The sequence below is a fragment of the Mustela lutreola genome (assembly GCF_030435805.1).
Source record: "Mustela lutreola isolate mMusLut2 chromosome 4 unlocalized genomic scaffold, mMusLut2.pri SUPER_4_unloc_1, whole genome shotgun sequence".
NCBI lineage: Eukaryota > Metazoa > Chordata > Mammalia > Carnivora > Mustelidae > Mustela > Mustela lutreola.
In genome coordinates, this window is record NW_026709257.1 from 495,576 (window position 1) to 513,839 (window position 18,264).

The 18,264-nt window shown below is 38.6% G+C and overlaps 1 non-coding gene across 1 annotated transcript; it reads right to left on the reverse strand.

The window, feature by feature from the left end:
* Positions 1 to 4,717: 4,717 nt before the first annotated feature.
* LOC131822522 (U6 spliceosomal RNA) lies at positions 4,718 to 4,824 on the reverse strand. The gene has a single exon (XR_009350287.1). It is a non-coding gene; the product is annotated as a U6 spliceosomal RNA (small nuclear RNA).
* Positions 4,825 to 18,264: the final 13,440 nt, after the last annotated feature.

The window sequence follows — 18,264 nt, forward strand, 5'->3', positions numbered from 1 at the left end:
CCAGACAGAAAATCAATAAGAAAATAGTGAATTTAGACACTATGCCTGGACAACTGGGTGGCTCAGTCAGTTAAGCCTTTGCCTTTGGCTCAGGTCGTGATCCCAGGGTCCTGAGGTAGAGGCCCACATTGGGCTCCCTGCTCAGGAGGGGGTCTTCTCACTCTGTCTCTGCGCTTGCCCCTTGCTCATTCTCTCCGCCCTGCTCTCTCTCTCTCAAACAAACAAACAAAACAAACAAACAAACAAGAATTATGTCAAATGAACCTAACATATTTACAGGATATTCCATCCAATAGTATCATAATAAATATTCTTCTCAAACACATGTGGAAAATTTTCTAGGATAGATCACATTTTAAACCACAAAACAAGAGTCCCCCCAAAATCAATAATATAGAAAGCATATCAAGTATATTTCCAGCCAAAATAATATGAAACTAGAAATCAATACAGAAGGAAATTTGGAAAATTTACAAATACACAGACATACACATTTTCAAACAAACAAAAAATCAAAAAAAGAAGACAATGTGGGAATAAAAATACATCTTGAGGAAAATTTAAAAAAATACCAAAAATTTATGAGAAGCAGCAAAGCAGTTATAAAAGGAAATTTTATAGCTATAAATGTATATAAAAAAAGATTTCAAATAAAGAACTTAATATAAAAGTTCAAAAAATACAAAAAGAACAAAGGAAACTTAAAAGTAGCAAAAGGAAGGAAAAAAATAAAAATTAGGGCAGAAATAAATGAAATATAGTTTTAAAAAACTAGAAAGTTTTTTTTTAATGGTAAATAAAATTAAACTTGGTAATGGTAAATAAAAAATAAAAAGACAGCTATCCAGAATAGATCACATCCTTGGTCCTAAATCAGGACTCAACCGGTATCAAAAGATTGGGATCATTCCCTGCATATTTTCAGACCACAATGCTCTAAAGCTAGAACTCAACCACAAAAGGAAGTTTGAAAAGAACCCAAATATATGGAGACTAAAGAGCATCCTTCTAAAGAATGAATGGGTCAACCGGGAGATTAAAGAAGAATTGAAAAAAATCATGGAAACAAATGATAATGAAAATACAACGGTTCAAAATCTGTGGGACACAACAAAGGTAGTCCTGAGAGGAAAATATATAGCGGTACAAGCCTTTCTCAAGAAACACGAAAGGTCTCAGGTACACAACCTAACCCTATACCTAAAAGAGCTAGAGAAAGAACAAGAAAGAAACCCTAAGCCCAGCAGGAGAAGAGAAATCATAAAGATCAGAGCAGAAATCAATGAAATAGAAACCAAAAAAACAATAGAACAAATCAACGAAAGTAGGAGCTGGTTCTTTGAAAGAATTAATAAAATTGATAAACCCCTGGCCCGACTTATCAAAAAGAAAAGAGAAAGGACCCAAATAAATAAAACCATGAATGAAAGAGGAGAGATCACAACTAACACCAAAGAAATACAAACTATTATAAGAACATACTATGAGCAACTCTATGCCAATAAATTTGACAATCTGGAAGAAATGGATGCATTCCTAGAAACATATAAACTACCACACCTGAACCAGGAAGAAATAGAAAACCTGAACAGACCCATAACCAGTAAGGAGATTGAAACAGTCATTAAAAATCTCCAAACAAACAAAAGCCCAGGGACACACGGCTTCCCGGGGGAATTCTACCAAACATTTAAAGAAGAACTAATTCCTATTCTCCCGAAACTGTTCCAAAAAATAGAAATGGAAGGAAAACTTCCAAACTCATTTTATGAGGCCAGCATCACCTTGATCCCAAAACCAGACAAGGATCCCACCAAAAAAGAGAGCTATAGACCAATATCCTTGCTGAACACAGATGCAAAAATACTCAACAAAATACTAGCCAATAGGATTCAACAGTACATTAAAAGGATTATACACCACGACCAAGTGGGATTTATTCCAGGGCTGCAAGGTTGGTTCAACATCCGCAAATCAGTCAATGTGATACAACACATCAATAAAAGAAAGAACAAGAACCATATGATACTCTCAATAGATGCTGAAAAAGCATTTGACAAAGTACAGCATCCCTTCCTGATCAAAACTCTTCAAAGTGTAGGGATAGAGGGCACATACCTCAATATCATCAAAGCCATCTATGAAAAACCCACTGCAAATATCATTCTCAATGGAGAAAAACTGAATACTTTTCCGCTGAGGTCAGGAACACGGCAGGGATGTCCGTTATCACCACTGCTATTCAACATCGTACTAGAAGTCCTAGCCTCAGCAATCAGACAACAAAAAGAAATTAAAGGCATCCAAATTTTGCCAAATTGGCAAAAGAGAAGTCAAACTATCCCTGTTTGCAGACGATATGATACTGTATGTGGAAAGCTTAAAGGACTCCACTCCAAATCTGCTCTAACTTGTATAGGAATTCTGTGAAGTGTCAGGATATAAATCAATGAACAGAAATTGGTTGCATTTTTTTTATACCAACAAGACTGAAGAAATAGAAATTAAGGAGTGAATCCCATTTACAATTGCACTCAAAACCCTAAGATACATAGGAATAAACCTAACCAAAGAGACAAAGAATCTATACTCAGAAAACTGTAAAGTACTCATGAAAGAAATTGAAGAAGACACAAAGAAATGGAAAAATGTTCCATGCTCCTGTATTGGAAGAACAAATATTGTGAAAATGTCTATGCTACCTAAAGCAATCTACACATTTAATGCAATCCCTATCAAAATCCCATCCATTTTTTTCAAAGAAATGGGACAAATCACCCTAAAATATATCTGGAACCAGAAAATATCTCGAATAGCCAGAGGAATATTGAAAAAGAAAGCCAAAGTTGTTGGTATCACAATTCCAGACTTCAAGCTCTATTACAAAGTTATCATCATCAAGATAGTAGGGAACTGTCCCCAAAACAGACATAGATCAATGGAACAGAATAGAGAGCCCAGAAATACACCCTCAACTCTATGGTCAACTAATCTTCAACAAAGCAGGAAGGAATGTCCTATGGAAAAGAGACAGCCTCTTCAACAAATGGTGTTGGGAGAATTGAACAGCCACATGCAGAAAAATGAAGTTGGACCTTTTCCTTACTCCATACATGAAAATAGACTGGAAATGGATGAAGAAGCATAATGTGAGAAAGGAATCCATTTGAGGAGAGAACAGGTAGCAACCTCTTTGACCTCAGCAGCAGCAACTTCTTCCTAGGAACATCGCCAAAGGCAAGGGAAGCAAGGGCAAGAATGAACTATTGGGATTTTATCAGATCAAAAAGCTTTTGCACAGCAAAGGAAACAGTTAACAAAGCCAAAAGATGACTGTCAGAAGTTATCTGGGAGAAGATCTTTGCAAATGACATACCAGATAAAGGGCCAGTATCTATCCAAAATCTATAAAGAGCTTATCAAACTCAACACCCTAAGAACAAATAATCCAATGAAGAAATGGGCAGAGGACATGAACAGACATTTCTGCAAAGAATACATCCAAATGGCCAACAGACACATGAAAAAATGCTCCACATCACTCGGCATCAGGGAAATACAAATCAAAACCAGAATGAGATACCACCTCACACCTTTCAGAATGGCTAAAATGAACAAGTCAGTCAATGACAGATGCTGGCGAGGATGTGGAGAAAGGGCAACCCTCCTACACTGTACGTGGGAATGCAAGCTGGTGCAACCACTCTGGAAAACAGCGTGGAGGTGCCTCTAAAAGCTGAAAATAGAACTAGCCTATGACCCAGTGATTGTCGTACTGGGTATATACCCTCAAGATACAAACGTGGCATTCTGAAGGGGCACATGCACCCAAATGTTTATAGCAGCAATGTCCACAATAGGTAAACTATGGAAAGAACCTAAATGTCCTTCAAAAGATGAATCAATAAATAAGATGTGGAATATGTGTACAATGGGATACTATGCAGCCATCAAAAGAAATGAAATCCTGCTATTTGTGATGACGTGGATGGAACTAGAGGGTATTATGCTTGGCGAAATAAATCAATCTGACAACTATCATATGATCTCCCTGATATGATGAAGTGGAGATGCAACATAGGCGGTTTCGGGCGTAGGAAAAGAAAAATAAAAGACGATGGGATTGGGATGGAGACAAACCATAAAAGACTGAATCTCACCAAACAGACTGAGGGTTGCTGGGGGGAGGTGTGTTGGGAGAGGATGGTGGGGGTATGGACATTGGGGAGGGCAGGTGTTATGGTGAGTGATGGTGAGTGCTGTGAAATGTGTAAACCTGGTGATTCACAGACTTGTACCCCTAGGGATAAAAACACATTATATGTTTATAAAAAATTTTAAAAAATAATTTAAAAAATCCATTAAAGAAAAAACACATATTGCAAGCCCAGAGCTAATCTCATATTCAATCAAAAAAGTTTGAAAGTTTTCCCCTTAAAGATCAGAAAAAAGACAAGTGTGTCCACTTTCACTACTCTCATTTGACATAGTACTGGATGTCCTAGCCAGAGAAAAAAGGAACACAAAGAAATAAAAGACTCAAAAAAAAAAAAAAAAAAAGGAAGAAGTAAAATTTTCTTTCTTTTGGATAAAATAACTTACATGGAAAAGAATCCTAAAAAATTCACAAAAAATTTTGAATTAACAAATTTAGTAAAGCTGCCAAATACAAGATCAATATATAAAAGACAAGAATTTTGTTTTGTTTCGTTTTTTTTTAAATATGGAATGCTTCCCAGTTTTTCATGTCATCCTTGTTCAGTGATCAAGCTAATCTTCTCTGCATCATTCCAATATTAGTATATGTGCTGCCAAAGTAAGCACAAGACAGGAGCATTTTAACACTCTAATGATGAACTGTCTGAAAAAATAAAGAGAACAATCTAATTCACAATAGCATCAAAACTAATAAAATACTTAGGAAAAGATTTAACTAAGAAGATGAAAGATCTGTACCCCATAAACTATGACATTGATAAAGAAATTGAAGGAGACATAAATGGAAAGATAGCTCATATTCATGAATGGTAAGAATTAACATTGTTAAAATGTCCATACTACCGAAAACCATCTGTAAATTCAATTCCTATCAAAAATCCAATGTTAGGGGCGCCTGGGTGGCTCAGTGGGTTAAGCCGCTGCCTTCGGCTCAGGTCATGATCCCAGGGTCCTGGGATCGAGCCCTGCATCAGGCTCTCTGCTCAGCAGGAAGCTTCTACCTCTTCTCTCTCTGCCTGCCTCTCTGCCTGCTTGTCATCTCTCTCTCTGTGAAATAAATAAATAGATAATCTTTAAAAAATCCAATATTGTGTTTTTACAGAAGTAAGTAAAGAATCCTAAAATTTATATGAGACCATAAAAGACAACAAATAATTAAAGCAGTTCTGAGAAAGAATGAAGAAGCGAAATTACACTCTTGATTTGAAACTATACTACTAAGCCCTCATGCTCAAAACAATAAAGTATACTGGCATAAAAACAGACCCATAAACAAGTAGAACAGAATTGAGAGTCCAGAAATAAATCCTTTCATTCAGTCACCTAATATTTGACAGGGGCCAACATATATAATGGGTAAAGCTAGTCTGTTCAATAAATGATATTTAAAACTGAATAGTCACATAAACCAGCATGAAGCTGGAACCTTATATTACTCATAAATCTTAACTTGAAATAGATTAAAGACTTAAATGTGATGCATGAAACTAAATTTCCTAAGGGAAAACTTAGGAAAAATTCTCCTTGACATTGGTCTTGCCAATAGTTTTTTGGATACCAGACCAAAAACACAAGCAAAAGAAGCAAAAATAAATAAATGGTATTACATTAAACTAAAGTTTCTGCATTGGCAAAAAAACAAAAGAGAGAGAAAGAATGAAAACACAATCCACAGAATGGAAGAAAATACTTACAAATCTTATATCTGAAAAGAGGTTAATAACCAACAGATACAAATAGAAAATAATATATAATTAAAAAAATAGCAAAAGTATCTCAATAGACTTTTTTTTTTCAAAAAAGTTATATAAATGACCAACAGGAGCATTAAAAAGTGCTCAACGTAAAAACTCAGGGCAAAGTCATTATGTTGTTGTTGTTGTTGTTTACCTCTGAAAAACACAGCAAGATATTACTACCTATTAGAATATATACTACCAAAAAATTAAAACTAACAAATTTTGGTAAATATTGGGTAAAATGCGGAACTTATGCAATGTGATAGGGATATAAATTTGTATGGAAAACAGTATGGAGATTATTCATATTATTAAAAGTAAAATTACCATATGATTCAGTAATCCCACCTCTAGGTATATATCTAAAGGAAACGAAGTCACTATTCGAAGACATATCTGCACTCTTATGTTCATTATAAAAGTATTAACTCTAAGCAAGAGATGGAAATAACTTCAGTATCCATTAATGGATGAATGAATAAAAAAGTATGGTAAATATATACTATGGAATACTACTTAGCCATGAAAAATTAAGAAATACTGCCATTTACAACAGCATGGATGGATCTTGAAGGTATTATACTAATTGAAATATTTCAAAGATTTTATATATTTTTTAAATTTATGTATTATGATATCCCTTACATACAGAATCTGAAGGAAAAGCAAACTAATGGAAACTTAGAGTTGAGTTGACAGGAGGTGAACCTGGGGCGGAATAAGGTGGTCAAAGGGTACAAACATGCAACTATAATATGAAAAAGTTCTGGGGATCTAATGTACAGCATGATGATCATAGTTAATAATATATACATACTTTTTTATTGTGCTTCCCTTTATTAAACTTTGAATATATCACATTCTTACAAGTTGAAAGTTTATAGCAATCTTGTATAAAATAGGTCTGCTGCCACCATTTTTCTAAACATTTGTTCATTTTTTGTCTCTCTGTCACATGTTGGTAATTCTTGCAATATTTCAAGTTTTTTTCATTATTATTGTATTTGTTATGGTGATCTGTGATCAGTAATTATGACCCACTGAAATCTCAGAACTAGTTTATTTAAGGTATATACATTGTTTTTCCTTAAAGACATAATGCTTTTGAACAGTACAGTATAGTGTTTATTTTTTATATGCACTGGGAAACATAATATTTTATTTTCAGTGGGAAACCAAAAAAAAATAATAATGATTTGACTTAGTTTATTGAGATAATCACTTTATTGAGGCAGTCTGGAACAAATCCCACAAGACCTCTGTATTTCATCTCTACTGTACTATATACATAAAAGTTGCTAAGAGAGTAGATCTTAAAATTCCTTACCATACATGCATAAAAAACAGTGGCAACTATATGAGATAGTAGATGTATTAAAATTTTTATGTAGATTATATTGCAATACAGATGTATGCCAATTTATCAAATGGTACAAAATTTACACAATGTTAAAAGTTTGCAGTGTTATAAGAAATCATTTCTTAAATTTACAAATTATAATATGTCAATTATTTTTCAATAAAGCTGGAAATAACTTTTTGTAGAATTAATCTATTTTTCAAAAAAGGAAGTAGAAACTGCAACTAACTCTGAAATAATGAAATACAAAATCCATTTTAGTTATATACACTGTGACAAACACTATTAGTTAGTTTACAATGAAGGAATACTTATGAAGCATGAAGGATGGTCTATAAATAAGGCTGAAAGAGCTCAGTTTTAAGGTTTAAATTTAAAATCTTCTTTTGAAATACTAAACTGACCACCCAGTTTTCCAAACATAAATGTCTTAACTGCATGAATTTATTTCATACAACTCTCTAATCTAGGTTCATAAGAAAGCAGCATGCAAATTTTGAATAAGACAGACTTGCTTAAGTTTCTTTATGTTCAACAGTAAAGGACACTTCCCTAAAAATAAATAGAAGAAAAATCAGCACATTTATTATGATAATTATTATTCATAATGAGATTCGTATTGAATTAAGGAATATATATCCTCAGAGGGGGTAAAGTAAAATGAAATTTATTTTGGTAAATGTGTCTATGAATAGTCAATACAATGCCTCAATATAAATGAATATTTGCATTTTGAACAATTTAATTACTATTATTAGAATTATTATAAGTATAAAAATAGCTATCATTTTAGCATGGAATAAGAGACTCTCATGCTCCATGCTTCATTACATCCACACAACAACTCTGCATAATAAGTATTATCATCACCATTTCAGGGGTGAAAAAACTGAGGCTAACACATTTAGATAACTGGTTTATGATTACATGGCTGATAAAGATGCATCACACTAAATTAGGCTTTATGATTTCAGAATTGTACTCTTTCCACTGCACATTCTATTACTCTGTAAATACTTGGCTTGTTTTCATTTAGTTCTTTAATTTTATTCATATGGCGATGGCTTAAAGCTTCATTTAAAGGAAGCGTAAAAAATTCATTTAGCCAAAAGCTCCCAAGAATTAAAAATGTCATGGATCTAATGTAGACATGGATATCATTAGTTAATGGGTAACTATATATTTTCCACTCTAGTGAGATAACAATCAGAGTATTTTTCTAAGTTATAGTCTCTGAGTGTTCAAAAGGACTTTGTTAAAATAGAAATATTTAGACAAAGGTGATCAAAAGTCTGGATCAGGTCACCTTAAGATAAATATTAGAAAACTGAGGAAACAAATGGAGATTCGAACACTGAGCTATGATATAATGAATGGTTTAAAGTATTTAGTAGAGCATAGAAAAGCCATTTAAAGCCTGGTCTTAGCCTAGCATTGCAGCTTCTGGGATATCTCTCTATCTATCATCTATCTATCTATCTATCTAGATATAAATTTGAAAACCTTTTTAGACAGGAGGAGATGAGGTGGGCAGGGCCTGTGCTCCTCTCTTAGGAAGGAGTCTGGGCAGAAAGCATGACTTTCCTGAGCCTCTGGGCCCAAGGAGAGGCGAACATGGCACCCATGAAAGCAAGGCCCAAGAGGCACCAGCTCTCCCGAAGCTCTTCTTCCCTGACGCGACAGAAGCCTTGCTGAGGAAGCAGCAGAGAAGTGCTGTTCGCTCCAAGCCAAAGCCTCTGCGAAAGCACAGCATTCGCTGAGAAATGTTCTGCGGGCTGCTGCTGCTTGCCTGAGCCCAGTCTCGCGGTGGGAGAAACCCGCATACAGCTAAAGCCTCTTTGCCTGGGCATCTCCCCTGGGAAAGCACAGCGTTCCTTGGGAAATCAGAGTTGGGTTTGGGGATGCTGCTGCTGCTTACCTGGGCTAGTCTCTGCAGCTTGGTGGAAGATACCCGCATGGAGCGAAATACCCTTTGCCCTAGCATCCCCTCTGCCTGAGAGAGAAGCCACGTGTGGGGAAGGCGCAGCACGCCGCCCCCGGAGAAGAGAAGGAGCCATTGGCCTTGGGGTTGGGAAACACTCCGGAAGCAGGATAGCCTGCCGTGGCACGAACAGCAGGCCGGTGGCAAGACAAGTGTCACCAGCTCCCTGTGCGGACAGATGGAAGCCTGGCTGCTAAGGAGACATGAGGGGACGACTAGGGCAGGGGCGTGTGCTCCACTCTGAGGAACGAGTCTGGGCAGAAGGCAGGCCTGTCCTGTGCCTCTGGTCCCAACGGGACAGCATCTCCTTGGCCACCTGTCCCAAGGGCAGACTTGGGCTTTCCACCAGGTGCCATACCCGGAACTCGCAGAAACAGCCCCATGGAGAAACGGGCAGTCAGATGCCTTCTTCCACCAAGATGTGGCAGGGAATTGGGTGGCAGGGCGTGTGCCAGGGAAGGAGTGGAGACAGTCCCCCACAGTTCCCCATCCCAGTGCACGGGTCGTGTGCAGTGATCCTGTCGTCTGCTCTCCCCTGTGGTGAAGGACTGGCCTGGACCCCGAGTCTGCCTGAGCACCGGACAAAAGGCTCCTACCCCAGGAGATAGTAATAGGCATAGAGTGCCATGCTAGGACACACACGCAGCTGCAGGGTTGTGACTGTGTCTGCTTAGTTCGGCTTAGCAAGGTGAACCCTGGGCGTGAACTTGGAGCCCGGGAAAGCAAGTCCCAAGAGGCACCAGCTCTCCCGCGGCTCTTCTTCCCTGCTGCGACAGAGAAAAAACCCAAATTCTTGCTGAGGAAGCAGCAGTGAAGTGCGGTTCATGTCAAGCTGAAAACCTCTGCGAAAGCATAGCAGTCGCTGGGAAATCAGAGTCGGTTCTGTGGGCTGCTGTTGCTGCTTGCCTTAGCCTAGTATTCATAGCAGGATGGGAGAAGCCTGCATAGAGCGAAAGCCTCTTTGTCCGGCAACCCCTCTGGGAAAGCACAGCATTCTTTGGGAAATCAGAGTCCAGTCTGAGGGATGCTCCTGTTTGCCTGAGCTGGTCTCCACAGCACGGTGTAATAAACCCGCATGGAGCGAAATCCTCTTTGCCTGGGCATGAGAAGCTTGGTTGCGCCTGTGGAAAGAGCCTTAAGGAAAGGGACACGTCTTTCACTGGGCTCCCCAGGAGCATCTGTGGAAGGTGCAGCACGCTGCCCAGGGAGAAGAGCAGGAGCCGTTGGCCTTCTGGTCTGGAAACGGTTGCGAAGCAGGAGAGCCGGCCCTGGCAGGCACAGCGGCCGGTGGCAATACAAGTGTCTCCCGCTCCCTGTGCAGAGAGACGGAAGCCTGGCTGCTAAGGAGAGAAAAGGGGATGAGTATGGCAGGGCGCGTGCTCCACTCTTCAGATGGAGTCTGGGCAGAAAGCATGCCTGTCCTGAGCCTCTGGGCCCAAAGACATAGCAGCTCCTTGGCCACCTGTCTCTGGGGCAGAGATGCGCTAGCCACCAGGCGCCTACCCTGAAGTCACAAAAACAGCTCCCTGAAATAACGGGGAGTCAGATGCCATCTTCCTGCAGGATGTGGAAGCTTGGAGGAGGCACGGGGTTTAAGGGAAAGGAGTGGGGACAGTCCCCCAAAGCTCCCTATTCAGTGCACGGGTGGTGTGCTGGGATCCTGTCACCTCTCCTTTCCTGTGGGGAAAGCACTGGCCTAGTCCGCGAGTTCGCCTGAGAGCCAGAGTAAAAGGCCAAGTGATGTCTACACTGGGAGATGGTAGTGTGCATTGAGTGCCATCCTAGGCTACGCATGCTACTGGAGGGTTGTAGCTGTGTCTGCTTAGTTCGGCCTGGCAGGGTGAACCCAGGACGCGAACATGGAGCCCGGGAAAGCAAGGCCCAAGAGGCACCAGCTCTCCCGAAGCTCTTCTTCCCTGACGCGACAGAAGCCTTGCTGAGGAAGCAGCAGCAAAGTGCTGTTCGCTCCAAGCCAAAGCCTCTGCGAAAGCACAGCATTCGCTGAGAAATGTTCTGCAGGCTGCTGCTGCTTGCCTGAGCCCAGTCTCGCGGTGGGAGAAACCCGCACACAGCGAAAGCCTCTTTGCCTGGGCATCTCCCCTGGGAAAGCACAGCGTTCCTTGGGAAATCAGAGTTGGATTTGGGGATGCTGCTGCTGCTTACCTGGGCTAGTCTCCGCAGCTTGGTGGAAGATTCCCGCACGGAGCGAAATTCCCTTTGCCCTAGCATCCCCTCAAGTGAAGGCAGTTTTATTAGTTCTGAAGTATTTGTGATTCTGAATTCTTGGCCTCATTAGTAAATTTATTTTTAATAAATTATTATTTAATATATAATAATATATATAATATACTATATGTAACATATATAACATATATAATATATATAATAAATTCATTCATTCATTATTTATTTATTTATTTATTTATTATTATTATGTATTTATTTATTAACTCAAACACAAGAAAATGAATGACCTGATTGAAAAATTGGCAAGGACTGGAACAGACACCTCACTGAAGAAGATATTGAGATGGCAATAATGATATGAAAAGATGCTGTGATGATTCACAGCATGTCTAATTAAGGAATTGTAAATTAAAAGAACAAAGAGGGGCGCCTGGATGGCTCAGTGGGTTAAGCAGCTGCCTTTGGCTCAGGTCATGATCTCAGGGTCCTGGGATCGAGTTCCACGTTGGGCTCTCTGCTCAGCAGAAGCCTGCTTCCCTTTCTCTCTCTCTCTGACTGCCTCTCCGTCTTCTTGTGATCTCTCTCTGTCAGATAAATAAATTAAATCTTTTTAAAAAATAAATAAATAAATAAAACAATGATATATCACTACACATCTATTAGAATGGCTAATATCCAAAATACTGACAACATAAAATGCTTTTGACGATGAGGAACAAGAGAAACTCTCATTCATTCTGGTGAGAACACCAAAATGGTGCTACCACTTTGGAAGACAGTTGGGCAGTTTCTTACCAAACTAAACATATTCTTACCATATGATCCAGCAATCGTGCTACTTGGTACTCACCCAAAAGAGCAAAAACTTTGTGTACACAGAATCCTGCATATAAACCTGTGTTTGTAACAGCTTTACCCATACGTGCCAAGAGTTGGAAGTAACCAAGATGTCCTTCAGGAGGAGAATGGATAGATAAACAGTGGTCCATTGAAACAATGGGATATGATTCAGCGATAAAGAGAAATGGCTATCAAGCAATGAAAAGACATGGAACAAACTTAAAATCCGCCATAATAAGTGAAAGAAGTCAATTTGAAAAAGCTTCATGCTGCAAGGTTCCAACTATATGACCTTCTAGAAAAGGCAGAACTATGCAAATGGTATAAAGGTCAGCGGTTTGTAGCAGTTAGGAGAGGAGGAGGATGAACAGGCAGAGCACAGAGGATTTTTAGGCCAGTGAAAATGTTCTGTATGACATGTATGATATTTTAGATATATATCGCTACACAGTTGTCAAAATGCATAAGATACTATACCAAGAGTGAACTCTATGAGAAAAGGTTTTTTTAAGATTTTATTTATTTATTTGACAGGCATCAAAGCAGGCAGAGAGGCAGGCGGGGAAAGCAGGGGTTGGGGGAAAGCAGGCTCCCTGCCAAGCAGAGAGTCTGGTCTGGGGCTCGATGCCAGGACCGTGAGATTATGACCTGAGCCGAAGGCAGAAGCCTTAACCCACTGAGCCACCCTGGTGCCCCACCAAGAGTGAACTCTAATGTAAACTGTGGACTTTGGGGTGATAATGATGTGTCAGTGTAGGGTCAGTGAGCGTGAAAAATTATCACCGTGGTACAGGATGTGGATAATGGGGAAGGTTGTGTGTATGTGGGGAAAGGGAATTTTACTTTGATCCCCAAACTACTCTAAAAAATGCAGTCTTTTAAAAAAAAACTTTATAATGCAATATGATACAAAACAAGAATGCATATCAAGAGAGCAACAATGTTTAAAGGGAACGAAGAACTTCAGTAATCTGTACCTAGGGATTTTGATTGCACATTTATAGGAAGTTCAAATTGTCATTAGCAATTGTTTATCTGTGAAGTAGAAGTAACATAAAGAGTGATGAAATCTCAAAAATGCAACATTAAAAAAATGCCATCTATGGGCTTTTAAAAAATGAAACAAAATTTGCTTGGCTTTTTAAGCTTTGTGGGGAATGAAGGGACAGAATTTAAATTCAGCTTTATAAAAGATTGGATAATATGTTTCTACAAAGAAGGCTCCTCTGAGTAACATAGAAATGAACATGGTAGCAGAAAGTGGAAAAAGGGTTACATCTCTTGTGAGCTCACGTTCTCTGAAACCCTGTCACTTGATGGAGACAGTAACTGTTTGATGAATAGCGAATGGTAGTCTTTCAGATTCCCGGGATTTTCACGAAGAATCGTGAATGGATTTTTTAAAAAATATGTAAAGAATGTCTACAGTGCAAGTACCTGCAAAAAACTGACATTTTGGAGAGAATATTTTAATCAGCAGAGAAGGTCAAAATGACAAAATTCCAGGATCAGAGTAAACATATGGGATTAAAAAATAAAAAATTTAAAAAAAGATTTTTTTGAATGGACTTTTTTTTTAAAGGACTTTAAACAAAAGTCCTTTTTAAGAGATAGTTGGCTGTTTAAACCAAAAGTACAACTCACTGAGAGAATCGCTGCTTTATTTTTTGGGGTAGAAAGGACCTGGAATGTAGAAAAACCCATTCTGCAGAGGAAAAAATAGAATCACTAACAGGCCTCATGCCTTCCACAGCCAGTGGCTAGAATCCCTGCCTCATGAGACCCTGTGCTAGAAGGCCGCTAGAACCATCTCAACTATGTTAGTCTATCTTGGAAGCCAACAAGTGTTTGCCCAGGTAAGAGCACGGTAACAATCAGTCACGTTATGTTATAATGACTGTCGATATCTTTAAAAGCCTTGTCAAGTTCCTTTTTGAGTAACCCTCACTCCACCCTTAGAGAAATTTATCTGTGGTTCACCTCTTTGAAATACCTCATTGTTGTTCGACATTTACCATAGCCAAAAAAAAAAAAAATCTTTTTATTAACAAATTGTTCAGAAAGGGGCGCCACTGTAAACAATGAGAGTTATCACTGCTGGGACAACTTTGTTGCAGAAACAGCTGAAAGCAGTCAGGTCAGACAGAGCCAAGGGCTGGAAGGATTTTTAAAATTACAAAAAACGAACCAAATCAAACCAAAACAAAAATCAAAACCAATGGCCAAGATTTCAAGTTTGCTACTAAAGGTATGACATTCTCCTAAGACATGCACGTGACTTGATCAATATATTTATATATTTATATTTGAAGAAGAAGGAACTATTTGATGCAGGAAATCCACGTTGATTAAAAATTACCAGATATGGGGGCTCCTGGGGGGCTCAGTGGATTAGGCCTCTGCCTTCTGCTCAGGTCAAGATCTCAGTGTCCTGGGATCGAGACCCCCATTGGGCTCTCTGCTCAGCAGGGAGCCTGCTTCCTCTTCTCTCTCTCTCTGCCTGCCTCTCTCTACTTCTGATCTCTCTCTGTCAAATAAATAAATAAAATCATTAAAAAGAAACAATTACTAGGTGTGAAATACATCGAGGGTATGGGAAGGAAAATGATTTCACCTGATCTGACTAGGAAGTGGTTGAAGCCTGAATTAAAGTGCTATAAAAAGAGTAAAGACCTGGGAAATATATGGGGAAAAAATCCCTAGAAAAACAGCAATAATAACTGGCTGCTCTTTATTGAACCAGATACTGCGGTAGGCAAAGAAGAGCTGGTTTTAGCCAGAGGATGATCTCCGTTTGTCTTCATGATCTGGCATTCCTGCAAGCCAAGCATGGGGCACTGCACTAGAGCTGCAAATGCTGGGGGGCCCTCACTGTCCCTTTTCTCTTCTCAGGGGGACAACAGGCATGTCCATGGTGCAGTGTGACAGGTTTTACCACAGGGAGATAAAAGACTGCCAAGGGAAGGTTGGAGCTGGAAAGAGCCACTTAGGAACAGATTTTCAGGGGAGGTGATAGACAAGGGCAATGCGAAGAATGAGGATGAGTGTGTCAAGTTTCACAGTGCCAGGTGGCAGCACAGTGCATTCGGGAAACTACAGCAAGTTCATGTCAACCAACAGCTGATCTGGCAGCATCACCTGGGGATGGAGGCTGAGCTCCGGGGTTAACACTGGGGGTGAGATGGTTTGTATACTATGCCGAGGAGGTGAGGTACTACACTGTGGGGGCACAGGGAGCTACCGGAGGATTTCAAATATCAGAATTGTAACCATAATAGAGTATTTAATTGCATCCTAGCTTTCATCAAGGGTAAGATGCACTATAGTTTATGTTCGACTAAGAAAGAGAAATGCTGTCAGTAAAACTAGGATATGTCCTCAAGTGCAAGGTGAGTGCCACCTTAAGAGATATTAAAATGGGGGGGGGGAGACAAATCTTAGAACAAGTAAAATGTGGTACTAGAATAATTAAGAAAGGTCGAACACTTGGATCAACAAAAAAAGTGATTATTGCTTACCATGTGCCCCAAACTATATTAAGTCTTAGAACAAAAGACGTTCTCATCTTGATGCCCCGCAGCTGTTAGACCCAAGGTACAGAGGGCAGTAGCCAACGACCAGCAGGCCCCAAGTGCCATGTGCAGACTCTAAGAGCAACTGCCTTTGAGAGAGGAAACGGTTGAGAGTGGGCCTTCTGAGGTAGAGAATTACTAGCTGGGAAAGTAGGAAAATTGACACAGAATCGGAATTGATGCCCCTACATGACAGAGTTGGTGAAACTTCCCTTCTCAGAGATCTTGAGGCTCCTCAGAAATGTATTTTTCATTTTGGACCTAACATTCAGGATAAATATGATCTGTTCGAGTTCTTCTTCTCTCATCAGGACTGTTTCTTAGGCATCAGTGGTACAAGAAAAGGGTTTTGATAGTCCAGGGTAAATCCTGCCAAAAGCAAAGCACAGTATCTATGAAAAACTAACCACTCAGAAGAGAACAACAGATAAAAGGCCAGGACGACCTGACGCTGCAGGATAGGTTAGGTTGGTCTGGCAACAGGGGTAGAGGGGAAGTGGCCGTTTCCTGCTAGAAGAGCTAGAGAAGACCCCTTCCCGAGAGAACACCAGGAGAGGAGAGCCGTAGGTGCTGATGATGAAGAATATTTTAATCAGCAGAGAAGGTCTAAAGGACAAAGTTCCAGTATCAGAGTAAACATATGGGATTAAAAAATAAAAAAATAAAAATAAATATTTTTTTGAAAGAACTTTTTTTTTTAAAGGACTTTAAACAAAAGTCCTTTTTAAGAGACAGTTGGCTGTTTAAACCAAAAGTACAACTCACTGAGAGATTCGCCGCATTATTTATTGGGGTAGAAAGGACCTGGAATGCAGACCCATTCTGCAGAGGAAAAAAGAGAATCACTAACAGGCCTCATGCCTTCCACAGCCAGTGGCTAGAATCCCTGCCTCATGAGACCCTGTGCTAGAAGGCCGCTAGAACCATCTCAACTATGTTAGTCTATCTTGGAAGCCAACAAGTGTTTGCCCAGTTAAGAGCACGGTAACAATCAGTCACGTTATGTTATAATGATTGTCGATATCTTTAAAAGCCTTGTCAAGTTCCTTTTTGAGTAACCCTCACCCCACCTTTAGAGAAATCTATCTGTGGTTCACCTCTTTGAAATACCTCATTATTGTTCCACATTTAAGACACAATGAAGAAATAAAATTGACAATGAGTTCCAGATTTTAAAAGTCACTTGCCATTCAATCCAAATTGTGAGTTTGATCGGTTACCGAACACTTTATAATGCACCCCCAGTAATTTTACAGAGATTATTTTTTTCTTCCCAATTCTTGATTATTCTGTCTTGCAATGCAGAGAAAGCTAACTAATTTAAAATAAACTTCCGTTAATTTTGATTGTTATAAACTTAAAATTGATTAATTTCCATATACAGTGTTTAAAATGTTCACTATTTACATTAAATATATATTCTGTGTATACCTTGGAAAAATTATACTGCAAATTGAAAATAAAATGATGTTGTATATAGCTGCAAAAAGCCACCTGTCCTATTTCATCTTACTATATAAGTTGTGTCATGTAATTTATAAAATCCCTACTGCATAACAAATCTATTTTTTGTTGGAATGGGTAGTAATGTTTGTTCTTATTTCTAAATAATATTTGGTCTATGAGTGCATCTGCAATTGTATTTTTCCTAAGTGGCTTCATGGTCTTGAACTGAGAAAGCTCAGATCATTAAACATCAAAATAATATAATTTGACATAATTAGACATCAAAGAAATGCAATTAAAAGGACACTGAGATATCACTACACACTTATCAGAATGGCTAAAATAAAATATAATGACAAGACCAAAAGGAAAAAATATACCATTTGATGATACACAATGGCAAGTTGTACCATAACTTAACCATCTCAGACTAGTGTAGTGTTAAATTTGTTGTTCTAAGCAATGTTTTGGGTCCCTTACCACTTTTCAAGGATTTAAAGTGCTATCATTTTACTAAAAAGTGTGAAATTTGGTCAGATTTAAATTTCAATTTATGTTAAAACATTCTGTAAACTGTGTTAAACTTTGACATTTGTTCCCTCTGTTCAGTGAATAACACTATATCATATTTTGAAAAATACACTAATTTTCATTTTGAAAAATATCCCTTTTTCCTCTTATGGTAATTATTAATATGAATTAATAGTAGAATTTGATATGGTTCCATATGACCATAAATCCTTTATTGTATATTATCAAATTTAATAATGAATATAATGTACTTCTTTGGACAATTTTTAAAGACCAGTCTACTCTTAAAAAAAAAAAAAATGGAGACGCACTTCTTCAGTTCACACAAATTTCATTTTATTATATATAACCTCAGATAGATTTCAACAAATCATAATTTATTAAAATTAT